General features: G+C 56.0%; 1 pseudogene; it reads left to right on the top strand.

Moving 5' to 3' along the window:
• Positions 1 to 8,102: 8,102 nt before the first annotated feature.
• LOC144274320 (C-type lectin domain family 2 member D-like) lies at positions 8,103 to 14,474 on the top strand (annotated as a pseudogene).
• Positions 14,475 to 14,930: the final 456 nt, after the last annotated feature.

Below are 14,930 nucleotides of genomic sequence, written 5' to 3'. Positions count from 1 at the left end.
TTCACGAAAAACCCTTGCATTCCAAAAATAGTCCCTTTTCTACAGACAATCCTTCCTTTGGAAAAGATTTCCAACCGTGTCTAGAAATCGCTCCCAGGTCAGTGTCTCTCTGAGTGTGGGGTGCACTCATTTGCCCTCCCCTTCCCCTGGGGATGTGTATGAAGCACTCGTTAGAGGGGTACAGAAGAGGTATAAATAAAGAGGATTAGGTCTTTAGGAACACACATGTGGAGGGTGTGGGTGGGGGACAGAGATATGACTGATTGTATTGTCCTGAAGCAGTGCACAGCTTCCAAAGATTTGGTGAATGCTTCTCTGGGGGAAGCAGTGAAACTGACGACACTGCAGAGTGCGGTCAGTTCTACAAGGATAAAATGGAGAAATGTTGTGTGTGTTTAACCTCTTTCAATCAGTGGGCTCTTAAAGGTTGCAAATAATGTCTAGCTCAACCAGAAGTTAGGGGCTTGAGGTCGGAGTCTCCCAGGCATGGTCTTCACTGCAAAAGTGTGTTTACACGAAGATAGCTAACTTGATGTACAATCCTAGTGGAGACAAGGCACTGGTGGCTTTAACCTCTGTGTCACTTGTCCAGGTAAATTCCAGGCTGAGCATATAGCATTTCTGGACTAGCTACATCAAGGTAAAAGACACCTCTCCCTCACCTCTACTAGTAGTTTACATTGAGTTCGCCAGCTGAATGTAAACACATACTTTTTGAGCTGGGAGGTTGATTTTTTTGTTTTTGTTTTGCTGCTTTTTGGTGGTGGTGGTGGGAGGGCACTGAAGCCATAATAGTGGCATTCTCTAGCCTGTGTTATTTGTATTACTGTAGCACATAGGAGCCCCAGTCATGGATCAGGACCCGATTGTGCTAGGTGCTGTACAAAATAGTACAAAAGACAGTCCCTGCCCCAAAGAGTTGACAATCTAAGTATAAGACAAGAGACAGATGGAGACAGACAGACAGACAGGGGAGTGGAAGGAAATAATGAGACTGTATTAGTCGGTATGATAGGCAGTGGTCTCAGCACCCCAGGAGACAGACTGTTGAATTTTTGGTAGACCTCAGGGCAAAGAAGAGCTTTGATTTGGGAATTGGAGATGGATAATGAGGTAGGTTTGCAAATGTTTAAGGGGCTCTCCTCCCGAGCATGAAGGGCATGTGGCAGAAAGCACAAATGGGGTTGTCTGGAAATTTAACAAGTGGGTGTTGCTGGCAGCATGGACCAATTGGAGGTGGGAGTCAACCCCTTGGTAGAGTGAACGAGAGATGTCAGGCTGGGAGAGGACAGTACGGTAAGGGCCTTGAAAGCGAAGAAAAGCAGCTTCTGTTTGATGCAATAGAGAAGGGGGAGCCAGTGGAGGGATGCAAAGAGGGGTGACATGGTGAAAGCAGTGGACTAGGAGAATGATCTTTGCAGCTTGCAGCAATATTCTGAATGGATCTGAGCTGGGCAAGAGGGAGAAGAGAAGCATGTGGCGGTAACTGAGATGTGATGTGATCAGAGCCTCGATGGGAATTTTAGCTGTGTGGATGGAGAGGAAAGGCTGTATCTTAGAGATGTTATGCAGGAAAACTCCACAAGACTTAAGCACAGCCCTGGATGTGAGGACTTAGAGCAGAGGTGGGCAAAGAACGGCCCGCGGGCCACATCCGGCCTGCGGGACTGTCCTGCCTGGGCCCTGAGCTCCGGGCAGGGGAGGCTAGCCCCCGGTCCCTCCCCTGCTGTCCCCCCGCCCCTGCAGCCTCACCTCACTGAGCCGCCAGCGCTCTGGCCCGCTGCTGCTACCGGGCGGTGGGGCTGCGAGCTCCTGCTGCTCTGAGCAGCGTGGTAAGCGGGTGGGGGGGGTTGGATAAGGGGCAGTCAGGGGACAGGGGGCAGTTGGATGGGGTGCAGTTTCTGGGTTGGGCGGTCAGGGGATGGGGAACGGGGGGGTTGGATAGGTGTGGGATTCCTGGGGGGGAGGCTGTCAGGGAGCAGGGGTGTGGATAGGGGTCGGGGCACTCAGGGGACAGGGGTTTGTTAGGGGATGGGGTCCCAGAGGGGGCGGTTGGGGATGGGGGTCAGTCAGGGGGTGGGAAGTGGGAGGGGGCGGATAGGGGGTGGGGGCCAGGCTACTTGGGGAGTCACAGCCTTCCCTACCCAGCCCCCCATGCCGTTTTGCAACCCCGATGTGGCCCTTGGGCCAAAAAGTTTGCCCACCCCTGACCTAGAGAGAGGTGTGAGTGGAAGATGACAGGTTATGGGCCTGAGTGACAGGCAGGATGCTGGCGTTGTCCACAGCGATGGAGAAAGGAGGTAATAGAGAGGGCTTGGACAGGAGGGGAGAGACAGAGAGCTCTGCTTTAGCCATGTTGGGCTTGAGCTGACAGCTAGGTAGGCACAAGGAGATGTCCCAGAGACAGGCTGAGGTGTTCATTTGGCCAGCAGAAGATGGGGCTGGTGCAGAGAGGCAAATAGGTGAGTTGTCAGCATCGAGAGGGGAGTTGAATTTGTGTTTACAGAGGAGACAACCCAGAGAGGAGGGGCAGAGGGAGAAGAGAACAGAAGAGGGAGGCTGGCCATAAACCATTTCACATTTACTGTTTTTTTTTTCAAGACCTCCCCCTTCCTTGTCACACATTGTTATACCGAAACAAACCATTAAGGACCCTCCCCGCCCTATGTGTTTATATACTATTTGGTCAGCCCCAGGGGACCAAGGACAGAGCCTGTGGAAGGGCCCCGGAGATGGAAGGAGGGGGAAGCAGCGATCAGAGGGGTGGGGGGAGCAGGGGAGGGCAGAGGGAGGACAAGGTTTCAGGAGGAGGGCTGGCAGGGCGGGCAGGCCAAGGAGGGCGAGGACTGAGCCCCCATCGGAGCTTTGCCCGGGGGCCGGGCGGACGCTGCTCGGGCACCAGGCCAGCCCGGGAGAGAGGGGGAAGGTTTGTGGGGAGCGGAGTGGCCGGGAGTCCAGGGATTAAATGGAGCCGGGGCTGAGGGCGGGGATCGGCCGCTGTTGTGGTGACACCCGGGCACAGACGTTTCCGCTGTTCAGACCCAGGTGGGAAACGAAGCTGGCGCAGTGGTCACAGGGAAGCCAGTCGCTCTTCGGTGGCTCTGTGGCTGCGAACTCACCTAGCGGGATCTGGCTGCGAGCCCGCCTGGCTGGTGGGACCTCAGCTCCTTGCCCCGGCTGCGGCGCCGGGTGCTGTTCGCGTGGGTGAGACGCTCCGGGTCCCAGGGTTCCCTGCCCCGGCCGCGGGTGGGTGGGTGCTGCTGGCTGCTCGGCGGTGGCTCGCTCTCTGCGCGGTGGGATTTGCGCGCCGGTTCCAGCCACAGCCGGGCTGGGGCGAGGGGGGACCACGGGCCCGAATGTGGGGGGGGGGGGGGGGCTCGGGCGGGAGCCCGGAGGGGGAGGGGCTGGGGACCGAATGGGCAGAGGGAGGGCTCAGGACCGGAGGGCTGGGGCGAGGGGCTGGGGCCCGAATGCGGGGCGGGGCTCGGGCGGGGGGGAGGGCAGCGCGGTGGCGGGGCCCGGTTCGTGGCCGAAGGGCGGGGATTCTGGGCAAAAGGGGGATGATTCGGGGGGCGGGCCCCGGGCCAAAGGGCGGAGGGGGAGGGGGTTCACATGTGTCATAGAATCATAGAATCATAAAATCATAGAATATCAGGGTTGGAAGGGACCCCTGAAGGTCATCTAGTCCAACCCCCTGCTCGAAGCAGGACCAATTCCCAGTTAAATCATCCCAGCCAGGGCTTTGTCAAGCCTGACCTTAAAAACTTCCAAGGAAGGAGATTCCACCACCTCCCTAGGCAACGCATTCCAGTGTTTCACCACCCTCTTAGTGAAAAAGTTTTTCCTAATATCCAATCTAAACCTCCCCCACTGCAACTTGAGGCCATTACTCCTCGTTCTGTCATCTGCTACCATTGAGAACAGTCTAGAGCCATCCTCTTTGGAACCCCCTTTCAGGTAGTTGAAAGCAGCTATGAAATCCCCCCTCATTCTTCTCTTCTGCAGGCTAAACAATCCCAGCTCCCTCAGCCTCTCCTCATAAGTCATGTGTTCTAGACCCCTAATCATTTTTGTTGCCCTTCGCTGGACTCTCTCCAATTTATCCACATCCTTCTTGTAGTGTGGGGCCCAAAACTGGACACAGTACTCCAGAAAAGGCCTCACCAATGTCGAATAGAGGGGGACGATCACGTCCCTCGATCTGCTCGCTATGCCCCTACTTATACATCCCAAAATGCCATTGGCCTTCTTGGCAGCAAGGGCACACTGCTGACTCATATCCAGCTTCTCGTCCACTGTCACCCCTAGGTCCTTTTCCGCAGAACTGCTGCCTAGCCATTCGGTCCCTAGTCTGTAGCGGTGCATTGGATTCTTCCGTCCTAAGTGCAGGACCCTGCACTTATCCTCATTGAACCTCATCAGATTTCTTTTGGCCCAATCCTCCAATTTGTCTAGGTCCTTCTGTATCCTATCCCTCCCCTCCAGCGTATCTACCACTCCTCCCAGTTTAGTATTGTCCTCAAATTTGCTGAGAGTGCAATCCACACCATCCTCCAGATCATTTATGAAGATATTGAACAAAACCGGCCCCAGGACTGACCCCTGGGGCACTCCACTTGACACCGGCTGCCAACTAGACATGGAGCCATTGATCACTACCCGTTGAGCCCGACAATCTAGCCAGCTTTCTACCCACCCTATAGTGCATTCATCCAGCCCATACTTCCTTAACTTGCTGACAAGAATACTGTGGGAGACCGTGTCAAAAGCTTTGCTAAAGTCAAGAAACAATACATCCACTGCTTTCCCTTCATCCACAGAACCAGTAATCTCATGATAAAAGGCGATTAGATTAGTCAGGCATGACCTTCCCTTGGTGAATCCATGCTGGCTGTTCCTGATCACTTTCCTCTCATGCAAGTACTTCAAGATTGATTCTTTGAGGACCTGCTCCATGATTTTTCCAGGGACTGAGGTGAGGCTGACTGGCCTGTAGTTCCCAGGATCCTCCTTCTTCCCTTTTTTAAAGATTGGCACTACATTAGCCTTTTTCCAGTCATCCGGGACTTCCCCGGTTCGCCACGAGTTTTCAAAGATAATGGCCAATGGCTCTGCAATCACAGCCGCCAATTCCTTCAGCACTCTCGGATGCAACTCGTCCGGCCCCATGGACTTGTGCACGTCCAGCTTTTCTAAATAGTCCCTAACCACCTCTATCTCCACAGAGGGCTGGCCATCTCTTCCCCATTTTGTGATGCCCAGCATAGCAGTCTGGGAGCTGACCTTGTTAGTGAAAACAGAGGCAAAAAAAGCATTGAGTACATTAGCTTTTTCCACATCCTCTGTCACTAGGTTGCCTCCCTCATTCAGTAAGGGGCCCACACGTTCCTTGGCTTTCTTCTTGTTGCCAACATACCTGAAGAAACCCTTCTTGTTACTCTTGACATCTCTCGCTAGCTGCAGCTCCAGGTGCGATTTGGCCCTCCTGATTTCATTCCTACATGCCCGAGCAATATTTTTATACTCTTCCCTGGTCATATGTCCAACCTTCCACTTCTTGTAAGCTTCTTTTTTATGTTTAAGATCCGCTAGGATTTCACCGTTAAGCCAAGCTGGTCGCCTGCCATATTTACTATTCTTTCGACTCATTGGGATGGTTTCTCCCTGTAACCTCAACAGGGATTCCTTGAAATACAGCCAGCTCTCCTGGACTCCTTTCCCCTTCAAGTTAGTCCCCCAGGGGATCCTGGTCATCCGTTCCCTGAGGGAGTCGAAGTCTGCTTTCCTGAAGTCCAGGGTCCGTATCCTGCTGCTTACCTTTCTTCCCTGCGTCAGGATCCTGAACTCAACCAACTCATGGTCACTGCCTCCCAGATTCCCATCCACTTTTGCTTCCCCCACTAATTCTACCCGGTTTGTGAGCAGCAGGTCAAGAAAAGCGCCCCCCCTAGTTGGCTCCTCTAGCACTTGCACCAGGAAATTGTCCCCTACGCTTTCCAAAAACTTCCTGGATTGTCTATGCACCGCAGTATTGCTTTCCCAGCAGATATCAGGAAAATTAAAGTCACCCATGAGAATCAGGGCATGCGATCTAGTAGCTTCCGTGAGCTGCCGGAAGAAAGCCTCATCTACCTCATCCCCCTGGTCCGGTGGACTATAGCAGACTCCCACCACTACATCACTCTTGTTGCACACACTTCTAAACTTAATCCAGAGACACTCAGGTTTTTCTACAGTTTCGTACCGGAGCTCTGAGCAGTCATACTGCTCCCTTACATACAGTGCTACTCCCCCACCTTTTCTGCCCTGCCTGTCCTTCCTGAACAGTTTATAACCATCCATGACAGTACTCCAGTCATGTGAGTTATCCCACCAAGTCTCTGTGATTCCAATCACATCATAGTTCCTTGACATCACCAGGACCTCCAGTTCTCCCTGCTTGTTTCCAAGGCTTTGTGCATTCGTATATAAGCACTTGAGATAACCTGTTGATCGCCCCTCATTCCCAGTATGAGGCAGGAGCCCTCCCCTCACAGACATTTCTGCCTGTGCTTCCTCCCGGTATCCCTCTTTCCCACTTACCAGTCACCAGTCAAGGGATGAAAAAAATACCTGAAAGGAGGATAGGTGCCTCAGTTTGCATAGATACAGTTTTGGAGGTGGGAGTCAACACCTTGGGACGGTGAATGAGAGATGTCCGGTTGGGAGAGGACAGTACGGGAAGGGCCTTGAAAGCGAAGACAAGCAGTTTGTGTCAGATGCAATAGAGCAGGGGGAGCCGGATTAAATGGAGGCGGGACTGAGGGCGGGGACTGGCTCTTGTGGTGATGAAACTTGGGAACCGAAGTCTCAGCTGTTCTCTTAGGTCGGCTCTGATTGGCTGCAAACTTAGCGGGTAACGGGGTCGAGCCTGGCTGGTGGGACCTCAGCTCCTTCCCCCAGCTTCGGCGCCGGGCGCTCTTCCCGCAGAGTGAGAAGCTCCCGGTCCCCGGGCCGGTGGGTGCTGCTGGCTGCTCGGTGGTGGCTTGCTCGCTGCGCGGCGGGGTTTGCGGGCTGGTTCCAGCCACAGCCGGGCTGGTGCGAGGGGGGACCGCGGGCCCGAATGGGGAGGGGGCGGGCCGGGGACCCAGAGGGGGAGGGGCTGGGGACCGAATGGGGCGGGGCTGGAGGGCCAGAGGGGGAAGGGACCGAATGGGGAGGGCTCGGGGCCGGAGCCCGAATGGGGAGCGGGGCTCAGGGCTGGGGACCGGAGGGGGAGGGGCCGGGGACTGGAGGGGGAGGGGCTGGGGCCCGAATGGGTGGCGGGGCTCGGGCTCGGGGCTGGGGACTGCATGGGGGCGGGGCTCCGAATGGGGGCCGAGCTCGGGCGGGGGCTGGGGACCAAATTGAGGCGGGGCTCCGAATGGGGGCAGGGGCTCGGGCGGTGCCTGGGGACCGCATGGGGAGGGCAGCGCGGCGGCCGGTCCTTGGCCGAAGGGCGCGGATTCTGTGCCAAAGGGGGGCAATTTGGGGGGCGGGCCCCGGGTCGAAGGGCGGGGGGGGGTCGGGAGAGCCCCCCCCCGGAAGGGAAAGGAGGGGCTGGGCAGAGGAGTGCAGGACACTGGTTCAAGTCCTGTCCTTCAAGGAGGGGGCTGGGCCAGGGACAGGGCTGTTTTGAGCCCCATCCCCTCCCCTTCTGATATCCGACTCACACTTCCAGGAGGATTGTGTGTGTGAGGAGGGTCTTCTCCCCCACCTCCCAGCTGAGTGCCTGTCACGGGTGAGCGGGGCCTGTAGCAGATCAGGTCTCTGAGGCCCTGGGGGGCGGAGGGGCTGATGGGAGTGAAGGGGTTTTAATCATCATGGCACCGCCTCTGGCAGGGGGTTGGGCTGCTGGGTAGGGAACGAGAAACCACAAATCGCCTCCCCCACCCCTGACCCGTCCTGCTTGGTCCGTCTGGGTTTCAGATCGGCTGGAGAGCCTGGAGCAGGGAAGGGGAGCCAGGGCCAGGACCTGTGCCTCGGCTTTGCTGCTGCCAAATCGGACTCACTCAGACCGAGAGGAGCCGACCCCAGCCCAGCACCTGCTGCAGCGTCTGTGGCCTGAGTGTCGCTGAGAGAGGATGGGGCCAGCAGCTGGGGCTGCTGAGAGCGAAGAGCCGCTGCAGGAGTTGTGTGTTAATGGCAATGGACACCTGGAGACTGGAGGGAACCCAGGTAATGGGGCATCTCTCCCTGGGAGCAGGCTGGAGAGAGACACTGAGACTGCCCAGGGTGCTGGAAGGGGGCATGGCCCTCCCACTTTTTGTCACTGGCCCTGCCCCTCCCCCTTCTCTTCCCCCTGAGGTCCCCCCACCCCGCCTCTGGCTGGCAGCTGGAGTCCAGCTGGGGAGTCCAGGCAGTTGCAGGGAGCCGTGGATGACCCTCCACTTGCCTGGGGTGGGGGGCCAAGAGCAGCCTCTGGTCCATATCCCTCCCCCAGTCTCCCTGCCCAGAGCAGGTGGAGGGTCTGTAGTTCCCCACAGCTGCGGCTCTTACCATGGCCCGGCTGCTGCTCTGAGGCCCTGCTACCCACCCAGAGCCGGATCTTGGTAACAGCCCCAGGGCAGCTCTGGGGAGCCATGGACCCTCCGTCTGCCCTTGGGGGTGGGGAGGGTCTGCCTGACCCTCCGGGCTCCTCTCCCAGAGCGTCTGAGGGAAGGAGCAATCGACAGAACGGTGCATGTTCCAGGGCAGCTCCAGCCCCGGTGCTGTCAGTGAGACGTGTCCTCCCAGCCCTGCCTGACGGGTCTTTCTGTTTCAGACCCTCCTTGGAACTGCCAGAAAAGTCCAACCTGTGGAGTTGTGGTTGCACTGAGAGTTGTATCGTCTGCTTTGATCGCTGCCATCATTGCTCTGGCAGGTGAGTTCCCAGCTTCCGCCCTGCTCCCTTCCCCTCCATCTACGATCTCCGTGCATCCCATTCCCCGTGACCTGCCACGGTCCCTCTCTCCTCCCGGCCTGTCTGGCTTCTGCCCCTGGGACAGAGGATTCCTGGGGGATGTTCCTCCCCGACCCTCCTCCTGCTCCCTCCCAGACCCCTGCACCTGGGCACTCTCTGTGTCGGGACGATCTGACTGACATTAGCCCCCCCAGCCCATCTCTGAGCACTTTGGGTCCAAGTCACCTTTGCCACGCGCCGTGAAGCAGTCCCTGACCAGGGTGTCCAGTGGGACAGGGTGCAGCGCATCCCTGAGCCCTTTGCCTTCCCTGTGTTGCTCTGAGGTTACCAGCCTGGCCTTCCTGGATCTTCAGGTCACGCCTGTGGCCGGGCGGCAGGTGCTGCCATGTTATTGAAAGGAGCCGGAGAACTCAGTCTAGACCCCTCCACCAGCGCAGTGTGGAAACCCCCCAATCGCTGAGCGTGGCCATGAAGGGTCCCGTAGCACCATTCACTCCTCCCGGCTGCACAGACGGCGTGTGCTCGTGCAGAGGGCTTCTGTTTGCCGTGAACATGAACCCTGCTGTATCCCCCCGTCGTCTGGGGCAGGGGATGCTGGAGACTGTCGGGGGTGGGATTTCTCTACTGCCCTGGGATCTGATCACTAGGCCCCAGGAGGGTTTAGCAGCTGGCAGAGGGGATTGAATCCAGGTCTGTCTGCATTAGGAATCCTCTGTGCCGATGTCATGACATCCGTGCCGTTGAATTGGGGCAAACCGCTAAAGGAGACGCACCGCACTGGTGCACAAAGCAGCTTGCCTTGGTGCAGTTCGCTGCAGGAAGCTACCAGAGCGAGCCGCACTGCTCCAGCGCATCTCCAGGAGGTGTTTTCCCTGATGTCACTCGTCACTGTGATTATACTGGTGCAGATTGCTCGGATACAGATGGGCCCTGAATCCCAGCTCCCTGCTGTAATGGCAGGCTGTTGCAATGGGCAGCATTGACTCTCGCTGTGTAAGGTGGGAATCTGTGAGCTTAGGGTTGGTTACACACCTGCAGGTGCAGGGAGCTCTGCAGAACATGTGGCATCTGACCTGGAGATGGATGGTGGAGACAGCCTGTGCCATCAACTGTTAATCACTGACTTCTCTGCTCAGTTCAGTAGGGGAGGGGTGTTGGCTACCGAGCACTGGACAGTTAAATCTACAGGGTCAGACATGCCTTGTGAGTGAGGTGAACACATGCTCATTTTCTGATCACCGCTGCCACGTTTCCTAACTCTTCCCGACTCAGAGTGTCTGTTCCACGCTGAGCGTCAACCACATGGGAAGGCTCGAAAACCAGCTACCGAGTTACTGTGGTGCAAAGAAAAGTGATGTGCTCAAAAGTGTCTGGAGGGGTTTGAGTCCGACTCCTCTCAACTAGACAGGCCTTTCAAATCCTCTTTGGTGTCACTTATGGGTGACCCCACTGCTGCTCTTTCATGGCTCTGAAAGGGTTACAGTGCCGTGAGGGCTTCCAGAAAGTGCCTTTCTTGCTGCTGTGTTTGGGGAAAGAAAAGTCTGCAGGTAGGAGGTGAATAAAGTTCCATCATTCCTGGCCCACAGTGCAACAGGTCACTTCCCGTGGCTGTGGTTTCTGGCACCCCCTTGTGGCTTTCATGTCCCTGAGTGAAAGTTCCCACGTTCTTCTCAGTTGTTCACCTGCTGTTTGTTGCGAGGTTGAAGGTCCAGCTGTTGATCTTGTGCCTGGGGTGAAATGCTCTGAGCTGTGTCAGTCCCTCCCAGGCTGGGAGTGTCCCTGGAATCCTTCTTGCCAGGCAAATTTACTGTGACAAACGCCTCCGTCCCCCTGCGTCTGATTGCCGTGGACCAGCCCCAGCTGGGGATCCCAGTAGGCTTGGCAAGCTGGTCAATTGACTGCCTGTTTGGCCACAATCAAATGCTCCAGCGAGAGCCCTGGGGGTAGGAGGCAGCCTGCCTTTCGGATTGCGCCTTGGAGCCTCACTGGTGTTTTTCAGAACTTGGTTTCAGTGTTTTGTCTTTTTTTTTCTGAGTTAAAATAACTCAATGAAGTACAGGAGTACTTGTGGCACCTTAGAGACTAACCAATTTATTTGAGCATGAGCTTTCGTGAGCTACAGCTCACTTCATTGGATGCATACCGTGGAATATGCATCCGATGAAGTGAGCTGTAGCTCACGAAAGCTCATGCTCAAATAAATTGGTTAGTCTCTAAGGTGCCACAAGTCCTCCTTTTCTCCTTGCGAATACAGACTAACACGGCTGTTACTCTGAAACCTGTCAATGAAGTACATTTTTTAAAAAAAATTAGGTAGATCCGTATCTATCTAAAGGTAAACCTACTGGAGACAATGACGTCTTGCTCTTTTTAGTTACTGTTCTGATAAATTTAGTATTTTAAAATATCTGACCACTATCTGACACATTTGACTGGTCAACTGACCAATTTTTGTACCAGTCAAATGCCCAATTCTAGGTGCAACTCTTACCCTCTGTGTGACTGTCTCATTCTCAGTGCTGGCATCTAAGCTTTCATCAGCTGATCTGTGCCCCCCTGCTGGACCCTCGTGCCCAGACAGCTGGGTCGGATACCGAGGGAAATGCTACTATTTCTCCGAGAGGGAAGGGAGCTGGACCGACAGCTAGAGCTGCTGCTTTGCACCGGGTGCCTCCCTGGCTGGGATCGACAGTGAGCAGGAAATGGTGAGAGACTCTCGAATTGCAAGTCACTGGCCTTGTCTCAGCGGCTGCTGCTGCAGTAGGACCTGGGCTCTGCCCCTGCGGGGTGAGGAGCAGCTCTGCCCCCTCCCGTGCTGGGAGGCCGGAGTGAATGAACTTCCAGGATCTGAATCCCAGCCCTGGCTGGGCCCAGGGCCCTACTGTCAGTGTGTGATCACAGGGATTGCCCATTCTCCGCTTCCCGCTCCCCAAATAGGGAGACAGCTTCTGCCTAGGGCAGGGCTGGCTCAGGCATCTCCTGGCCTGCTGGCTGCTGGAGAGGGACCGAGAACCCAGCCAGTGCTCCTGTTGTGGGGATGGAAAAGGAGCAGCCAGCTGAGGAGGCGGGGGAGGAGGGGATCCTCTCACATTGACCCCTCCCACTTCAGCTTGACTCGCTCCCTCCTCCTGCCTTGCTGTGGTGAGCGGGGGCTGATCTGTGAGAAGAGACGTCTCTGCAGAGAGCTCAGACCCAGCAGCTGCCCCCAGCCCAGGGGGACTTGGGGTGCGGGTGACTGGGAGCACCGGGGTGGGGCTGCTCTGTGCAGGGGGAGGATTAATAGTGCCTGGGTGATCTTGTACTTTGCAAAAGGGAGGGGAAACACCCGCCGAAAATAAACTGAGCACCCTTCAATATGGGGGGAGGGATATCTCAGTGGTTTGAGCACTGGCCTGCTGAACCCAGGGTTGTGAGTTCAATTCTTGAGGGGGCCATTTAGGGATATGGGGCAAACATCTGTTGGATGATTTAATTGGGGATGGGGGTGGGACTAGAAGATCTCCTGAGGTCCCTTCCAACCCTGAGGTCCCTTCCAACTCTATGAATATGCAACTGGGATTCTCTGCAGCACAGAGCCCTGGGGGGTGGGGGTGGGGGTGGGGAAGCACTGGAGCTGGGGCTGATACCTGCTGTCCCTCAGCTTTCTTTAAGGCATTCCTGCTGTGCCATAAGGGTGTCTATGACCACTGGATCGGCCTCCAGAGGGAGCAGGGTCAGCCCTGGACATGGGCCAACGGCACCGAATTCAACCACCTGTGAGTCTCTCTCGCCCCTTTGGACTAATTCCCTGGGCTTGGGGATTCTGGTGTCTGAGCTGTTTGAGCTCAGGTAGATCCACCATTCAGTGCTAGTGAAACAACCAGACACGACCCTGGTCTGTTCGCGTCCTGCGTGTATCGGAGACCAATGGGAGCCGGCGTGTCCCTGAACTCTCGGCTCCTCCCCGCAGCACGATGCTGGGCCGGAGACAGAGCCCGCCATAGCCAGAGGTGCCCTCGCAGCGCCCTGGGATTTCAGCTGGGACACTCGCTGTTCTCCCCCAGCCCTCTTCAGCAAGGTCCCTGGGGTGTCTGACCCCCCCTGGGGAAAGGAGGCAGCAGGGAGCTCAGGTTAACAGTGGCTGCTAGAGAGGGCAGCATGTCGAGCAGTGCATGGCAGGTGCAGGTCCCGCTGGGGATTTCAGCCGGCAGGTTTGAGTGACTTGGCTGGTGAGGCCTCTGAATCCGCAGCAAGGCACCAATGTTAAAGGAGCCTGCGGTTCACAGGTGCTGGACGCCTGGGGCTCCCACTGGAACGGGGTACAGTAGTGATGGTTGCCCAGCCAACACCCTGCGATGGGTTTCAGTGGGCTCCAAGTGTGATCACAAAACCTTGAGCCTGGAGCAGGGTTTGAACCCCGGAATTCAGCACTAGAAGCATGAGCCTCTGCCATAGGAGCAAAAGAATCCACTTCTTTAACTGAAACCCCCCCCCCCCCGATTGATAAAGCTCTTTTGCAGGCCAGCCATTAGAGGGGGTGGAGACCCCCCACTTCCCTGGTCTGGGTTACTTCAGTACTTTGAAAACTCAGGCTGTTATGGCGCTGGGTCAGGGCTCCCCAATGGACAGTCCCCATTCTGCTGTATTGGACCCAACCTTTGGATCCCACCTGCTTCCAGCCTCACTGGGTCTGAATAGCCTCCAGACACTGTCCTGAGTTTGGGCCTCTATGGCCCTCTCCTGGGGTACAGACTCCCTGTCTGGTTCCCTCCTTAGGATGTGGGACCCTGCAGATCATCTGCTGTAGGACCCAAAACCAGGTCTGAACCCTCCCAAACCTCCCGAGAGGCATGTTGTCCCTAGAGCTCCACCCTCCACTCCAGAGGAACTCTGGGAGGGTCATGGGAGGGTTACAAACAAGGCACACATGCTTTCACAAAGGAACTTCTTCAACACTCTCTTTTTCCCCCATCCCCAATGGAAAGCTCAAGAGTTATAGATCAATGGAAAAGGAAACCCCTGAATGCAATTTCCTCTTTCAGTGTCATCTTGGTTCTGCTCCGTGTGTTTCAAGGAAGTGAGATCCCTCCTGCCCCCCGCTTTTCCTGCTTGGTCGTCTGGTTCTGGTCTGCTCCTCTTGTTAGAGGACCGGTCCCTTTTGACAATCAGTCTAACAAATTCTCTCCATCCTGCTGGGGACTTTCCATTCTCCAGCACCCCTGTGGGCTGCTCAGCCTAGAGGGTCACGAACAGTCAGCGGTTCTGCAAAGCCCCCGCTGTCCTGAGCTCTGCTCCTGAGGGGCTGGGAGAGTAGCTGCTCCGCACTCAGGCCTGCACTGTGGAGAACGGCTCCCCTGGCTGGGACTGGTGTGAAATGCCCGGCCTCTGCCTGACTGCAGCTCCCTGGCTTCTGTGTTGCAGGTTTCAGATAAGAGGAGGAGGTGACTGCGCGTATCTTAACAACGAGAAAGGGGTCAGCAGCTCACCGTGCTACATGGAAAGACGGTGGATCTGTAGCAAACCTGAGGTGTATGTGATGAGAAAAGAGACTGCACTGGAAGGGGGCTCGAAATGAAACTCCTAGAAGTGACACTGATCCAACTCACACCTACTTGAACGAGCCAAGTCCCCATTCGTCAGCCTGGCCAGGATCTCAAAATCAGGCAGCGGGGCCCTCAAGCATTAAGTGTGTCTCATTTAAACTGTGGATTCTTCGTATGTGCCTTCTGCTTTTGAACCTTTAAACTCAGGGTCACATTGTCAAGCTTTTCTCTGCAGCTGAGAGGGAGTGATCTCACGAGAAGGAGTCTCAGCCACACGCTGGGGAAATGAGAGAAGGGAAGGCCTTGTTCCTTTAGATTCCAGAACAGCATTTCTCAAATGCAGCCACCAGCTGATTGTTTTGCAGCCACAAGAGCCTCCAAAGTGCCCCAAGAATCGCTGAGATGTTAAGTATTAAAGGTGCCTTCTAAATGCCATAAATCCTAATGCGCGCTCCCTTTTAAATAGTACCATGCCAGCAGAGCTGAGC

This window comes from Eretmochelys imbricata, chromosome 14, assembly GCF_965152235.1.
Source record: "Eretmochelys imbricata isolate rEreImb1 chromosome 14, rEreImb1.hap1, whole genome shotgun sequence".
Taxonomy (NCBI): Eukaryota; Metazoa; Chordata; order Testudines; family Cheloniidae; genus Eretmochelys; species Eretmochelys imbricata.
The sequence above is the reverse complement of the archived record's forward strand: the minus strand, read 5'-3'. Positions and strand labels throughout refer to the sequence as shown.